At 38.2% G+C, this 14,776-nt stretch overlaps 2 long non-coding RNA genes across 2 annotated transcripts; one reads left to right on the top strand and one right to left on the bottom strand.

The window, feature by feature from the left end:
• Nucleotides 1-277: 277 nt before the first annotated feature.
• Nucleotides 278-3,162, bottom strand: LOC118350258 (uncharacterized). The gene is made up of 3 exons (XR_004803704.2): nt 2,904-3,162; nt 1,318-1,444; nt 278-800 (listed from the first exon to the last, which is right to left on the bottom strand). It is a non-coding gene; the product is annotated as an uncharacterized LOC118350258 (long non-coding RNA).
• LOC125752095 (uncharacterized) lies at nt 3,111-6,601 on the top strand. The gene is made up of 3 exons (XR_003130061.3): nt 3,111-3,300; nt 3,987-4,042; nt 6,313-6,601. It is a non-coding gene; the product is annotated as an uncharacterized LOC125752095 (long non-coding RNA).
• The last annotated feature ends 8,175 nt before the right edge of the window (nt 6,602-14,776 follow it).

Raw genomic sequence — 14,776 nt, 5'->3', positions numbered from 1 at the left:
CTGAGCCATAGGTTATCATTGCTGATGCTATTCTTGCCATATAAGAAGTTTTGATTTTCATGATTTGAATAGACAGCAACACCGGCAAGATTATATCAGGAAGAAAATGGAGGTCATTTGAGATACCACCAACCACTTCTCCTTAACTCTACTAAAAGGCCATTTCCGGGGTATCAATTAATTACTGACAACATTTTTTTTATGTAAAAAGTGACTGTAGAGTATTCAAATCACATAAATAAGCATTCACTTCTCTCATATATCATGTGCTGGGGCAGCAAGGGGTGGGTGAAAACTAATCTAGGCTGAATTTGGCTGCAGGGTCCTCCCTCTGGCCCTGGAGCTGGCTACGCATGCTCGACTGGCTCTGCTCCTTGCATGGTTAGCCCATGCCCAAGCTGAAGTGGGAGCAGTCATCCAGAAGAAGCTGCTTTCATGGCGATAATAGGAGGCTGAGAGCAAACTGGGAACTGATGAGGCCTCTGAATGCCTAGCTGAGGAACCAGCACACTGTCACTGATGCCCACCTTCCTTTGGCCCCAACAAGTCTGCCTCTGAACTCAAAGGTCAAGGAAGTACAGTTTTTATTTTTGTGGGAGGAATTGCAAAGTTGCCCAGAAAAGAGGATGTGAGCTGGCAGTAATAGTTCAGTTTATCACTGCCAGCATCCACCAGCTTCATGATCTTCAGGCTGAGATAGGTAGAGTGTCCAAGGTGATTTTCTCTGTAAATATCGTAGCAATCCAAGGTTCTTTGGAGATGGTGGCAGGAATAGCAGCAGTGACGATATAAGACTCATTCTAAAAAATAATAATATAATAATAAAGGGAAGGAAAGAAGGAAGGAACTCAAAAGTTAAAATTCATGATTCAACTAAAAATTTAAAAGTCAGTTAATAAAATGTCTGGCATAGTATTAACTCTTGTGTCTCAATGGGTGTTTTTGTGTTCAACGGAGACAGAAGGTCCCCAAAGAAATAATGCGTATTTTCATTTCCTTGGTCAGCCTGAATTGTCCATTTACCAGCAAAGTCCTCTTACAGAAATATTTACTATTGGGCATTAAATACTGTTTTATTACATAGAAACCTCTAAACCACAAATATGCTTTAGTTATTTTATTTACAGATATTTTAAAGTTACTTTTACCTGTTTTTTGTCTTTTATTTACTGCTTCATAGCTATTTAAGTAAATAAAAAATGCTTTTGAAGATATTCCTACTGGTACATTAAATATAATGAAGGTTTTTTTTTTTAGGTTATTACTAATGATACAGAACTTTTTAATTGTGTTATTTAAGGAAATGCACCTACTCACTTTCTCAAATGGCTTGTTAATGGTGCTCATTTGCCTGACACTGTGGGTTAACTCTAGAAGCTCTCCTCAGTGCCGTCCTGGAATCTCCAGTCCTCTGGCATATTCTTCCACTCTTTTCCCTTTTCCCCTGTGGTTGTCAAATGAACACCACACTACTATTTGGTCATCAGAGAATCATGACAAAAATGGCAAGACATTGGCTAAACCACTAAAGCACTAAAGCAGTAACTAAAATATTTATGCCTGAAGTATGAAACTGACTCTAAAAGCGCCAATTCTATTCATTTTTAAAATTTTCTTCAGTGAGCAGATTGCACACGTTATCTTTCAAAGTACAATATGAGAAACCAGCGAAGAAGATTGACTTATTTATAATTTTCTACTATTAAATGCAGAGGTTTTCAGCTCCAAGGGATCTAGGGTTATGCTGGTAAAACCACTAGGCATCTTAGGTGTATCGTATTCTTAGGGCTGCTGTTACAAGTCCCTATGTGAGAGACTAAACATGTATTCTTACCCAATGAACAAACTCTTCTACATTTTTTCAGGTTGAAAGTCTAGAGCAAAACATTCCTTTGTAAGATCCGAGTTCTATCTTGCTATTAATTTGTTCAGCCAATCATTGCTGATACTTAGCTGGTCTGTATCAGTATTACCACGCCTCCTATTGAAGTATTAAAAGGACTGTGTAACAGTTGGCAAGTAGGAGCTGTCCTGAGCTCCTGAGCATCCTGATTCAATCTTCATAGTCCTTCCAGTAAGCTAAATAGCCAACATCTCTCTGGCTCTCCAGGGGCCTACAGGATCCTTCCCTGCACTAACTATGTCAGACATCTCAGCTGACTCACCAACTCTCACACCATGCTGGTTATAAATATTTTTAATACTGTTCTTGTGGCCATGGGGAGAAAGGAAATAAGAAGGGAGGGACTCAAGCGCAGGGAGTGGTGAGGTGGCAGTGAGAAGAATCACAGAGGATATGAGTACAACCCCTGATGTCAGACTGACGTGAGTTCCTGTCCAGGTGCTGTCACTTAACAGTTACCTGTCCTTGGTAAGAATGGAACCACACACCAAGCCCTAACTTCTTCATCTTTAAAATGAGCATGACAATATCCATATTTTTGTATAAGATAATGTGTGAAACATACGATAAAACTTAAAAGTGTTTGACCCTATTGTAAGGAATTAAGAAAATGATGCCATCTGTAATCATCACTGTGTTCAATATGAAGGGGCAAATAGAATCTGCATCCCCATATTCCTGATCTCTTTCCTTCAGTTGCTGACCCAAAAACAGCTGCTGTAACCAGCCCTGACAGCAGGAGGGGCTTCTACCTGGCCCTAAGGAATGTGGCATCTGAGGTGGGTGGTACACAAAGAAAATCATATTTATTTCTTCTAACTTGCTACAAGGTATCAGCGCTCTGGCTGTCTGTGGATAAACTTAATATCTTGATTAGCTCTCCTGAGAATGCCTCTAGAAACTCGTACATGAAGTGGGAGGTGGAAGAGTGGCTAATACTTAGAGTGGCTTCAAAATAGTCTGCAGAGGTCTGGTTGCTTGGAATTAAGGTGTTTGTTACCTTGACAACCACAGGCAGCACAAGGCTGGATTTTGACTCTAAATTCCTTTGTAATTCCATATGGGGATGAATGATTTGTATATCTAATCAATGAATGGCAAAGACATGTTATTTAATAAGATAAATGAAGCTCGCATAAAGCATTCTGTAAACTAGGCCCAGTGGCCTGCCTTCCTTAGAAATGTAGTTAACATTCTAGAATGTTGGTCCCAAGAGAACCAAAACCTTCTTTAATACTACTAGCTAAATTCCAGATTGGGGGCATAACTGTATTTTCAGTTGCCTCTGCTATGTAGTCTCAGAATCTGGACTAGTCCTGAACACCATGAGGAAGACTTTTTTTTTTTTCTTTTTTCTTTTCTTCTCCGTAATTGTTGATGATCTGGATAACACTTGGGTGACTCTTATACCTAGTACCTCTCCTTAAGAAATCAGTCCTGACCCTATGCTTTTATAGTAGGCTAGAAACAGTAAAAACAAGTTTTTTGTTATCTTTGCACTGCTTGGGGAAATTCTGGACTATCATTTTCCCTTCCCTAATGTTCCTCATTTTCTACTCTCTTCCTGGCATGATCTTGATCTTATCTTCCCAACTCAGGCTCATGCTTATTCCTTTCAGTCTGATTGTAATGAACACAAATCTCAGTCTGTAAGCATGGAAATATACTCTCTTCATTTGTCTGTAATTGAACTCATTTTCCTGGAGATTGTATTATTTATTGCTGTGTAACAAAATACTCAAAGCAGCCAAACAACTGATGCTGATTATTTCACACAGTTTCTGAAGGTCAAGAGCCTAGGAGTGCCTGAGCTAGTGGTTCTGCCTCAGAGTGTCATGAGCTTCTTGAACTTAATGTCTTTAAGACTTGACCAGGACTGCAAGATCCACTCCCAGGGTTATTCATGAGGCTGTTGGCAGGCATCAGTTCCTTGTCACATAGGTCTGTGCAGAACACTGTTCTCTCATCATGGAAGCTGGGTTCCTCTAGAGTGAGCAGTAAGAGAGATAGCAAAAAAATCTCTTTTGTAACCTGATTTCAGCAATGATGTACCATCACTTATATTGTATTCTCTTGGTCACAGAGACCAACTCTGATACAATGTGGAAGAGGACTACGCAAAAGTATAAATACCAAGAGGTGAGTCATGGGGAGGAGGCCACACATATTTTTATGTGGAAAGTTAATTTCAGTCAAAGAAAGATTCCACCCTCCTCCCCGCCCCCTCCATCCTCATTCCTGGAGTTGTGTGTGAATCCTTAAATAGTAACAGATCTAGGGTTATTGAGATTGTCGTTATTGTTTAAGAGGATGGGCCTAAGCAGGAATATCTGGTCCTTGTTCCTATTATATATCTGCCCTACAAATTGATGACAAACTATACTAGATATTTATAACACATCTCCCACTTAACATCCAGCCACAATGTGATCTGTTTATGTCTCTGAAGATTTGTTGATCTAACTTTCAATATATTAGGACATTCCATTCCTAAGCACCCCCTATTCCAGATGGAGGGTGGAGAGGCTCTAGACTTGCTCTGTCCAGTATGGTAGCTTCTAGCAACCTACTGCTATTGAGCACTAAAACATAGAAATGTGATATATGTGTAAAATACACATCTATTTCGAAGACTTTGGAAAAAAAGAATATAAAATATCCTAAGAGTTCTATGTTGATTACATGTTGAAATAATATTTTAGATATACTAGGTTAAAAATATAGTATTAAAATATCATGTTTTTACTTAAAGTTACTGGAAAAGTTAATATTATATATGTGGCTTGTATTTGTGACTCATATTCTATTGGATAGTGCTATTTTTTTAAGACTCTATTCATCCATTCATGAGAGAAAGAGTGAGAGAAGCAGAAACGTAGGCAGAGGGAGAAGCAGGCTCCCTGTGGAGAGCCTGATGTGTGTCTATCCCAGGACCCCAGGACCACACCCTGAGCTGAAGGCAGACGCTCAACCACTGAGCCACCCAGGCATCCCAGGATAGTGCTATTCTAGATACTTGGATGGAAGATGACCATAAAAAAGAAATGCCTTCCTGTCCTGTATAACAGCCTGAGCTGTTCCTCCACAGGAGGTATTTGAGGAAGGGATAAGGATAAGAATATAAAGATCAGATTCAAGTAAGAAGAATCAGAAATAAACATCACAGAGTCTGAAGATAATGGTGTACATAGCAGATACTGTTAATATTGTGTCCGTGTGCCCTCTGTACTCATGATCCCACATTTACTGCTTCTTCCTGAAAATATTCAGACACTTCCTGAAGAGTATTGTAATAGTAGAGTTGTCCTTAGCAGGACTATGGAAAGTGAAGGGTCCTGGACATTAGCATCCTTGAGAGCAGCCTTCAACTAAGATGAATGAAAATTGATGGATAAATGTTCCAGTTTATTTGCCCCTAGTGGGGAATTACACAGAAATGGGTCTACATCTTCTCCCAGAGGTGTCCCAGTTATGAAGTCCCAGTTGCTTATAGCAATTTTCAGCTGGCTAACATAGCTTGTGCAAGCTTTCTTCTCTTCATACTTTCCAACTCACAATTCCTGGGATTACTTTCTAGACAAAACTCTTTTATAAATCTGTCAATCTAATACCTAAGACAGCATATGTATGTTATGCATGGGAATATACAAGCACAAAGACTGAGAGATAGCCCTCTGTATTTCCAGTTAGTGTAAGTGTTCCTGGCTAAACTTGGCACAATAATTCTGTGACTGTTTTCTTAGTATACTTACTTTCTTGTCCTCTGGTTTTACATTGATGTCTCACCATTCCGTCCTACCTGCTTCCTTCAAAACTTTATCCTCTGGATGGCTCTGTTCACAAAGACTTGCAGTTGCCAAGTTGGGCCAGGTTCTAGAAATATGGGTCATATGTGACAGCCTAGAAGTTTTTCTTTTAACATCTGTTGAAAGGAAAATCAGTTTTCTTCCTCTGAAGATAGCATGAGAATGACACTTAACCTTCCAGCATCCTCATATTGTGACAAGTTGATAAGCGCTCTATTTTCACCCTCCTATTTTCTCCATCATAAATAGGTCTCAATTTGTAACCCATGTGTGCAGTTTCATCTAGAAGCAGGGAAAAAGGAACACTGCCCTATTTTAGCTCAGCAGGGCAAGAGCATTGGAGAAGATGAAAGGTCAGAGTTACCTACCACAAATGCATCAGAATGATGGCACTGACAATATCAGAATGTGTTTTTCTGGGGGAACATTGCCCTTGTGACATACTAGTTATGTTATCTCAGTGTCTGGGTTGCCTTAAAACAAGCACATTGATAATTACAATAGAGAATGATAACAGTAGAGAATTTACCACTTCTCATAGGTAAAGTACTTTCTGGACTGTGAAACACTTTTCCAAATATCTTCTCTTGATTCTCTCAATAGCGTTGTGAGGGAAGCAGCAAAGTTATCATGGATGCATTGGTGACTTCTTAAGCACCTCAATGATACCCATTCAGATTTTGGCAATAGCTGTTTTGTAACACCCAGTTTTACGACTGAAAAGACACAGCCAGGTCCAGTGGGATGAATAAAACTGCTACAAGGGATCATCTGATGCTTCAGCACTCAGTATTTACAATATTAATTTCCAACAGGGACTTGACCAATTTAGGTCACCCTAACCATTTTCTTATCTTCTTCCCAATAATAAATTATACAGATATATAGATTATACCTCTTGTTTAATTTCTCAATCAATACATTAATCCTTCCCACTAGCCTAGAGCCTGATTTTGAAAGCACTCTGGGTAATAGACTTCTTGGTTTGGTCCCAAAACTGCCTCTGGGTATTGCCAGTAATTGGCATACTTTGTGGGTGTGGCATACATTAGCAGTGTAAGCCAAAAACTGATACACAAATCTCTTGTTACCATGTTGCGTTTCAACTACTACTTTGGAAACACTACAGAGAAATCAGAGGTTTTGGGAAAACAGCACTGTCAGAGGCTAAGTTGTATTATAAGAAATGCTAAATATGGAGAAAGACAGTTATCATATGGTTTCACTCATATGTGGAATATAAGAAATAGTGAAAGGGACCATAAGGGAAGCGGGGGAAAACTGAATGGGGAAAAATTGGAGAGGAAGACAAACCATGAGAGACTCGACTCTGGGAAACAACAGAGGGTTGCTGAAGGGGAGGTAGGTGGGAGGTTGGAGTAACGGTGACAGGCACTGAGGAGGGCATGGGATATGATGAGTACTAGGTGTTATACTCTATGTTGGAAAGTTGAATTTAAATTTAAAAAGAAATGGTAAATGGTCAAAAAATAGAATAAATGCAAAAATGAAAAAATATTTTGATATATTGGGTAAGATGGGAATTAGTGTACTACAAAATGCCATGTTACCAATCAGAATGAGTTCATGACAGTTACCAGAAAATCAAAATATCGGTCAACATTCCTGGTGGAAGTATTTGGCTTACATTTATAGAGAGGACACAGTGTCATACTCCAATGTAAATTGCATAAAGACAGGACTTTGTGGATCTTGTTTCCCACTTTATCACCAGCTCCCATTATAGAGTTTGGCACATAGAGAGCATGCACACATTTTTTTTTTCCATAAATGAGTACCTAAATGAACTTGGCATCTAGTGCACAGTAGTCATTTTTCCATTCTAAAGCTCTGATATCCTATGGTTCCCTAGGAAGAAAAATATAGGCATGTTTTAAGGAAGAAAGTTGAACAGCCCCTTTAAATTTTCTCAAGCTTCCATTAATGAGGCAAAGGAAAATTCAGTTACATTTTGTATTCCTCAGTCAGGAATGGTCTGGCCACAGGGCTGAATGATATTTTTAAAATGCAGGGAAAATAATCCACCAGTTTAATCTGCACAATGTTTAACACAAATATCCTCTCCATTAACAATATGGTGCAAGAGAGAGTCTGGGGGTCATTAGAGGACCTGAAAACGCCCTGCAATGTGTTTGTGCAAGATTAGCCCTTCATCGAAAAGATGTATTCATTCTCGAGATGGCCTTATGTCAGGGTTGCTGGCCTTAATGTGTGGAACTTTTCCAGTTCATCAAGGCAAGCATGCCCAGAGCTATTTTCTAGGTTTGAAATAAAAGAGCAAGCTGTGGTAAGCCCGAAACCTTTGTTACTATTTCTATTCCTCTCTTCTCTCTCTGTTTCCTGCTCTCTTTTTCACCCACCTGTTTTTTTCCTTGCTTAGTAAACAGAGCTGCCCATATGGCAAGTTGTGATAATCTTTCTCTCCCCACTGCTCACCCTTGAATTTGGCTTTGGATTTAATACCAGAGAGTTTCAAATATTGAAACAGAGGCAGCCATTCTTCTCTGCTCACTACAGGCTCAACTCAGAGCCATTTCCTCAAAGATCTGAATGAATCCAAAATCTGTCTAGTACACCTCTAGTGTGGTTTTTGTACTGTTCCTCTTCTGTCCTGTCTCTGGATAATCTTGAATGGATTTCCTATCAGTATATATCTTTGATTTGGTGTTTAAAAATCTTGTTTAAATTGAAATTTTTCACAGGTGTTTTGATTTTAATTTGACACTATACATCTTATAATGACATTCAGGATGTCTAGTCAGTATGGGATATGTTGTGCTGCAGAATGTAGCCACAACAGCATCTTAAAATACAAAGATTTAGCTCATGCTGTATGCTTATCACCAGTTGGCAGAGAGCTTTGCCCACTGGAGTTACTCAGAGCTCCAGGCTGACAAATGGGCCACCATTGCTACTCTAGCCAGCATCTCAAATATTGTTGGTCTCTGTGCCAGAAAATGCTACAACTAGAGCAGTGCTTTTCAAACTTGAATTTGCATAAGTTCACCTGGGGATCTTGTGAAACTACCAATTCTGATTCAGTACATCTGGGCAGGGTCTGAGACTGTGCGTCTAAGAAGAGTTCAGGTGATGCTGATGGTAGTTTGGTAGTCACCATTTTTCTTTTCTTTTCTTTTCTTTTTTTTTCAGTAGTAGACCTCTAACTAAACTGGTAATTAAATATTCTGGCCCAGAAGTACAATTTCATTAGGCACATGGCTTCTCCTGGCCACAAGGGAGCTGAGAAGTACAATCCAATCAGATACCCAGAAGAGAGAACTGAAATATTTGGTGAACATCCAGAAACATAATATGGTTATTTATATAGCACAGAAGCAAAGTAAATACTTTTTTGTGGTTTTTAAGCTCAACTGGTCAATGTGTTAAAATGTTAATCAAAAAAATTGGACAGGGATTCTCAGTGCTTGGCTATATATCAGAATCAGTTATGGGATTTTTTTTTTTAAACATAAATGCCTGATCATACTGTGGCGGGGCTTGGATATTTGTAATTTTTCTTTTTATAAAATGTTCAGGTAATTCTCTAGCCAGGATGGAAAAACATTGAAACAGGGATTCCTAAGCATCTTTTTAAAGGTGTAGAACATAATTTAAAGAATGCTTTTAATTATAGATATCCTCCACCACACATCAATGAAACACACCATAAAAGCTGTTTATTTTAATTACATAAATTTATGCCTGTGATGAAAGAAACATTTTTTTCCCAACTAAAAAAAAAAATCTTACTTTTTTTTTTCCCCCTTTTTAATTACCGTTAGTACCTAAGGGAAAGCCTCCCATTTAGGGAGGCTCCTAAATTATACATTACGTTAATAAATATATAAGATTTAAATTGCTCAAATATGAAAGTCTGTTACCCAAAATGCTGATTTGTTCATTTATGAGAAAGTTGAATGATAGAAAGAAAAGCTGTCAAGGAAGGAAAGAAGGTGGAAGGAGGGAAGGAAAGACCAGAGAAGGAAGAGAGGAAAGGAGGAAGAAGCAGCAGCTACGTATGGCCCAGAACCAGAGCAGTAGGAGAAAGCCATTGAGCTCAAACACTGGAATAAGCTAACATGGAATTAAATCTCAGATTCAAGTTTTAATGCTTTATGAATATTATTAAACTGGATCTCTTTGTGCAAGTTGCTAAGCCTCCCTAAAACTCAATTTCCTAATTCTTAAAATAGAGGAAAGAAGTACCTCATGAGACTATAATTAAGGTCATTGAGAAAAGGTGTAAATCTCTTAGCACAGAGGCTAACATATTGTTATTCATCAAAATGGATAGTTACTGTTTTTGTTGGCATGACGGAAAGGAGCTGCCTACAATATGGTTCTGATAGCACTAATACTAGAAAATGCCAATCTGCCTCATTTACTTTGGAACTAAATAATATATACAAAGGATTTATATTTCCTTTGAATATTCTGTGTCATTGAACTGTGGTAATGGTTGAAATTAAAGGTTGCTACTAAAGGGTAAAAGATTAGTGAAATGTAGACTAGATTTTTCAGGTTTTCCCAACACACAGTGACTTTGATGAAAGCAGCACAAGGTTAAACAAAAAGGGTGTAAAGGAGGGAAATGATGTCATGATAAGGTCTACTTCATCTCTGTAGCACAATGGTCAGGAAAATAGGCTCCTGAATCTCAAGATAGAAGTTTCTCACTTCTTAGCTATGTGACCAAGGTCAGGTCACTTACCTTACCTCAGTAAGGGTTTCTTCTTCCATAAATTGGGTGTGGAAATAGAACTACCATAGAGATGTCATTATGTTCTTATTTCCATATTGACCAAGGAGTTTTGCTATGATGTCATACAGGTTTTGAGTCAGCTTGTGACCAAGTCAGCTTTAAAGTTTTCCTCAGCTTGACTAAACTCTAGATAGGCTTCTTCCACTCTCTAGGCCCCTCACCTCCCTTTTCTTAGAGCATCAATGCTAGAACACTTCCCATTATAAATTATTTTGTTGGAGTAGGTCATGGGAGACCAATTTGACTCAGTCAGAACAATTATAAAAACTATGTATAGTTTTTAAAAATCTGATTGGAAAGGTTTGATTGCCACTGAAGCAAATGGAAAAGAAGAGAGCTCAGAGAAGGGAACAGAAGACCCTATTCTCCTCAGGGTATCTAACAATTTTGATCCCTGAATCATGAGAATCTGAGAAAAAGGCAGAGAGCCAGAACTAAGGCAGCTAAGTGGATAAGATTTTCACAGCTGCATAGAACTAGTAAATAATTTTTGTTTGGGGATGGCCAAATAAGACCTGGGCACAGGGATCCCTGGGTGGTGCAGCGGTTTGGCTCCTGCCTTTGGCCCAGGGCGCGATCCTGGAGACCTGGGATCGAATCCCACATCGGGCTCCCAGTGCATGGTGCCTGCTTCTCCCTCTGCCTGTGTCTCTGCCTCTCTCTCTCTCTCTGTGACTATCATAAATAAATAAAAATTAAAAAAAATTTTTTTAAAAAAATGACCTGGGCACAAAGATCTTTAGAGAGTTCACAGGTTGGGAGAAGTTAGTACTGCAGCCCAAACACTTTCCCTTTGAGTCATATACTTAATATGGACAAGATAAGAAGCTAAGAAGTGAAAACAGCAGGATGATGCAAAAGAAAGTAGAGTTTTCAGCATGCTCAGGTAGCTGAGGAAACAGTCATTCAAGTTCATATCCTGCCAAAAGGAGGGCCCCCATAAACACTTCAGGTTCTCAGTCAGAGATACTACAGAGCCCTGTCTTATGAATGGAGAAAAACTAAAGGCATCTGAGCCTGAGGAAAACTGTAAACCAACTTTGAATCAGACTGTACTTGACTGCATTAAAGTGATTTGCCTCCCATTCATTCTACCTCCCAGAAGACAGGTAAATATCTACAGAGGAAAGAATGTGGCCCAGAGATCCCAGTTTTTAATGTTTAATTTCTAATGTCTAATTGAAAATTACCAGACACAGACACATGAACAAGTGGGAGCAGACAAACAATAGAAACATTAAGGGACTGCATTGTGTCCCAAAATTCATATGTTGAAGTTCCAACCCCCAGTGTGATTGTATTTGGAGATTAAACCTATAAGAGGTTACTTATGATTAATTGAGATCTTAAGGATGGAGCCTTGACCCCATAGAATTAGTGTCCTTCTAGGAAGAGTCACTAAAGAGCTCATACTCTCTCAGCCAACTACAGGCCATGAAGAGAACTCTCACCAATAATCCAGTGGGCACCTTAATGTTAAGCTTTCCAGCCTCCAGAACTTCAAGGAGTACATTTTTTTGTTTTGTTTAAGCCACCCATTCTGTGGCATTCTGCTATAATAGCTTGAGTAGACTAATATGAAAACATACCCAGAAAAAAAAATCCAGCTCCATTTTTAATGTGCATTTTAGTATCAACAGACTGGAAGGTACCCCTGTTCAGATTTCCAGAGCTCTCTGTCTCTGGTGTAACATCTTACAAATTCTATCAGTGTTAGCCTAGCCAAACTCTGACATGTGACTCTTCACTTTGGTGTGACTGCTGTTTTTTTCCTTACATTTCTCTTCCTTGTATTGCAGTCTGGAAAGGCCTTCAAGATGAAAGCTGGAACCCATAGGGACCACTTGATTTGTTTCCTTTTTCTCAGGAATCACAGCTCCACTTGTCTCAGTGTCTAAAAGACTCATATCATATATGTGACCAGTTTTTTTTTTAAGATTTCATTTATTTATTTATTCATGAGAGACACACAGAGCGAGGCAGAGACATAGATAGAGGGAGAAGCAGGCTTCCTGCCGGGAGCCCAATGCAGGACTCAATCCTCGGATCTGGGATCACATCCTAAGCCAAAGGCAGACGCTCAACTGCTGAGACACCCAGGCATCCCTATACCTTTTATTTAAATGGTAGTTATATAAAAGCATCCATGGTCCTAAAAATTCATCAACACCTATACTTATGTTTTTTTTTTATACTTTTCTGTATGTATAATTTCTCTGTGTATATATACTTTAATGAAGTTTATGCAAGCACAGATATTACTCCAAAGATGTTAGAGTAGAAAAGACTTTGTATATTGAACCTATATATTGAGAAACATATGTCAGCTATTAGAAACAAATAAATGACCATGTTATAGTTCTGAATAGAAGAAAATTAGTTCTATCTTGGTGAAAGATGAATGGAATTGGAGGCTTTTAGGAGGAGATGAAATTTGAGATGAAACTGAAAAGCAGGTGATTAATAGAAATGAAGAGCAGCAGGTCATCTACCAGGAGAAATAGCATCTCCTTCTCAGAATTAGTTAGGTATGTAAGAAAAATTGACAGCGGTTTTATTTACTTGGATTATAATTAATAACATGAAATTAGGTTGGAAAGGTATTAGGGCTAGCTTGTGAATGACTTCAAATAACAAAGTAAGGAATTTTGGATTTCAGTAGATGCTGAGGACCCATTTAGCATTAATGAATAGAAGAAAGTCAAGATCAAAATTATGCTTCATAAACGTAAATCCTTTGACCTCAATATTATCAGAAGGAGAATTGATGTAGCAAGAAAATATAAATGAATATTATGAAAATCTAATTCATTTTCATTTATCAAACAATTATTAAAGGTCCACTGACTTACTTGGGCAAAAATTAGTGAATACCTAAATTAGACCATTCAAATGGGAGTGTGACAAGTGACATACATGACATCTCCATTAAAGAACAATTTGAAAAATTCTTTTTTAAAAAAGATTTTATTTATTTATTTGACAGACAGTAAGAGAGAGAGACAAGCTGGGATAGCAGCAGAAGGAGAGGGAGAAGCAGGGTCTTCATTGAGCAGGGAGCCCAACGTGGAGCTCAATCCCAGGACCCCTGGATCAGGACCTGAGCCAAAAGCAGATGCTTAACTAACTGAGCCATCCAGGTATCCTGAAAAATTCTATGTTGCGTACTACTAAAAATTCATGGCAGTATATGAATTAAGAATATACTCAGGTGCCATAAACAGAAATTACAACTAATAGTAGCCTAAACATATAGGATTTGATTTTTCTCACATGATATGAAGTCCATAGGTAGATATTGCTAATGTTGGTTCAGCTTCTGAAAAATATTGTCACACCCAGGATTTTTCACTTTCCTTTAATGTTTTGAGGCTATTGACTGCTATTCTTTCCTCTGATACTTCATGATCACAAAATATCTGTCACATTTTCAATCCAGATCTCTGGTCAAAGAAGGTAGGGGGAAGCACAATGGCAGGCAATTCTGTGAGATTTTCATGAGAAAGAAAAAGCTTTCTCAGAAACTCTCCCTCTGCATTTCCATTGGCTGTGACAGGGTCACATATCTAACCCTACCTGAAATGGAGACCCTCAAAGTGGAAAATGAGAACAAGATATACAGAATACACTGCCCTGGGCTGGACACACTGCCCCTCACAAAATTCACACCACCAAATTATGATCCTCACAAACAACAAAAGCAAAAATTAATAGGTAAGGCTGTATCACACTGAAAAGCTCCTGCAAAGAAACATTCAACAAAATGAAAAGGAAACCTATGAGATGAGAGAAAATATTTACAAGTCATATACCTGATAAAGAGATAATATCCAAAAAAATATAAAGAACTCCTACAACTTAAAAGCAAAAAGACCCCTAACAATCAAATTTTAAAATGGGCTGAGGAACTGAATAGACATTTTTTTTCCAAAGAATTCATACAAATGGCCAACAGATACATGAAAAGCTGCTCAACATCTCTAATCAAGAGGGAAATGAAAATCAAACCACAGTACATTTTAGATTATATTATAAAGTTTTAGTAATTAAAATAGTATGTTATTGGCATAAAAACAAATATGTAGATCAGTGGAACAGAATAGGGATCCAAAAATTAACCCATGAATATATGGTCAATTAATTGATGAGAAAGGATAATAAATAAAAAAAATCCATCAATAAATGATGTTGGAAGAACTGGATTATGACATTCAAAAGAATGAAATTGGATCTCTGTCTCATGCCACGCATGCAAATCGAGTCAAAATGGATTAAAGACTTGGT

Source organism: Canis lupus, chromosome 11 (assembly GCF_003254725.2).
Source record: "Canis lupus dingo isolate Sandy chromosome 11, ASM325472v2, whole genome shotgun sequence".
Classification (NCBI taxonomy): domain Eukaryota; kingdom Metazoa; phylum Chordata; class Mammalia; order Carnivora; family Canidae; genus Canis; species Canis lupus.
The sequence above is the reverse complement of the archived record's forward strand: the minus strand, read 5'-3'. Positions and strand labels throughout refer to the sequence as shown.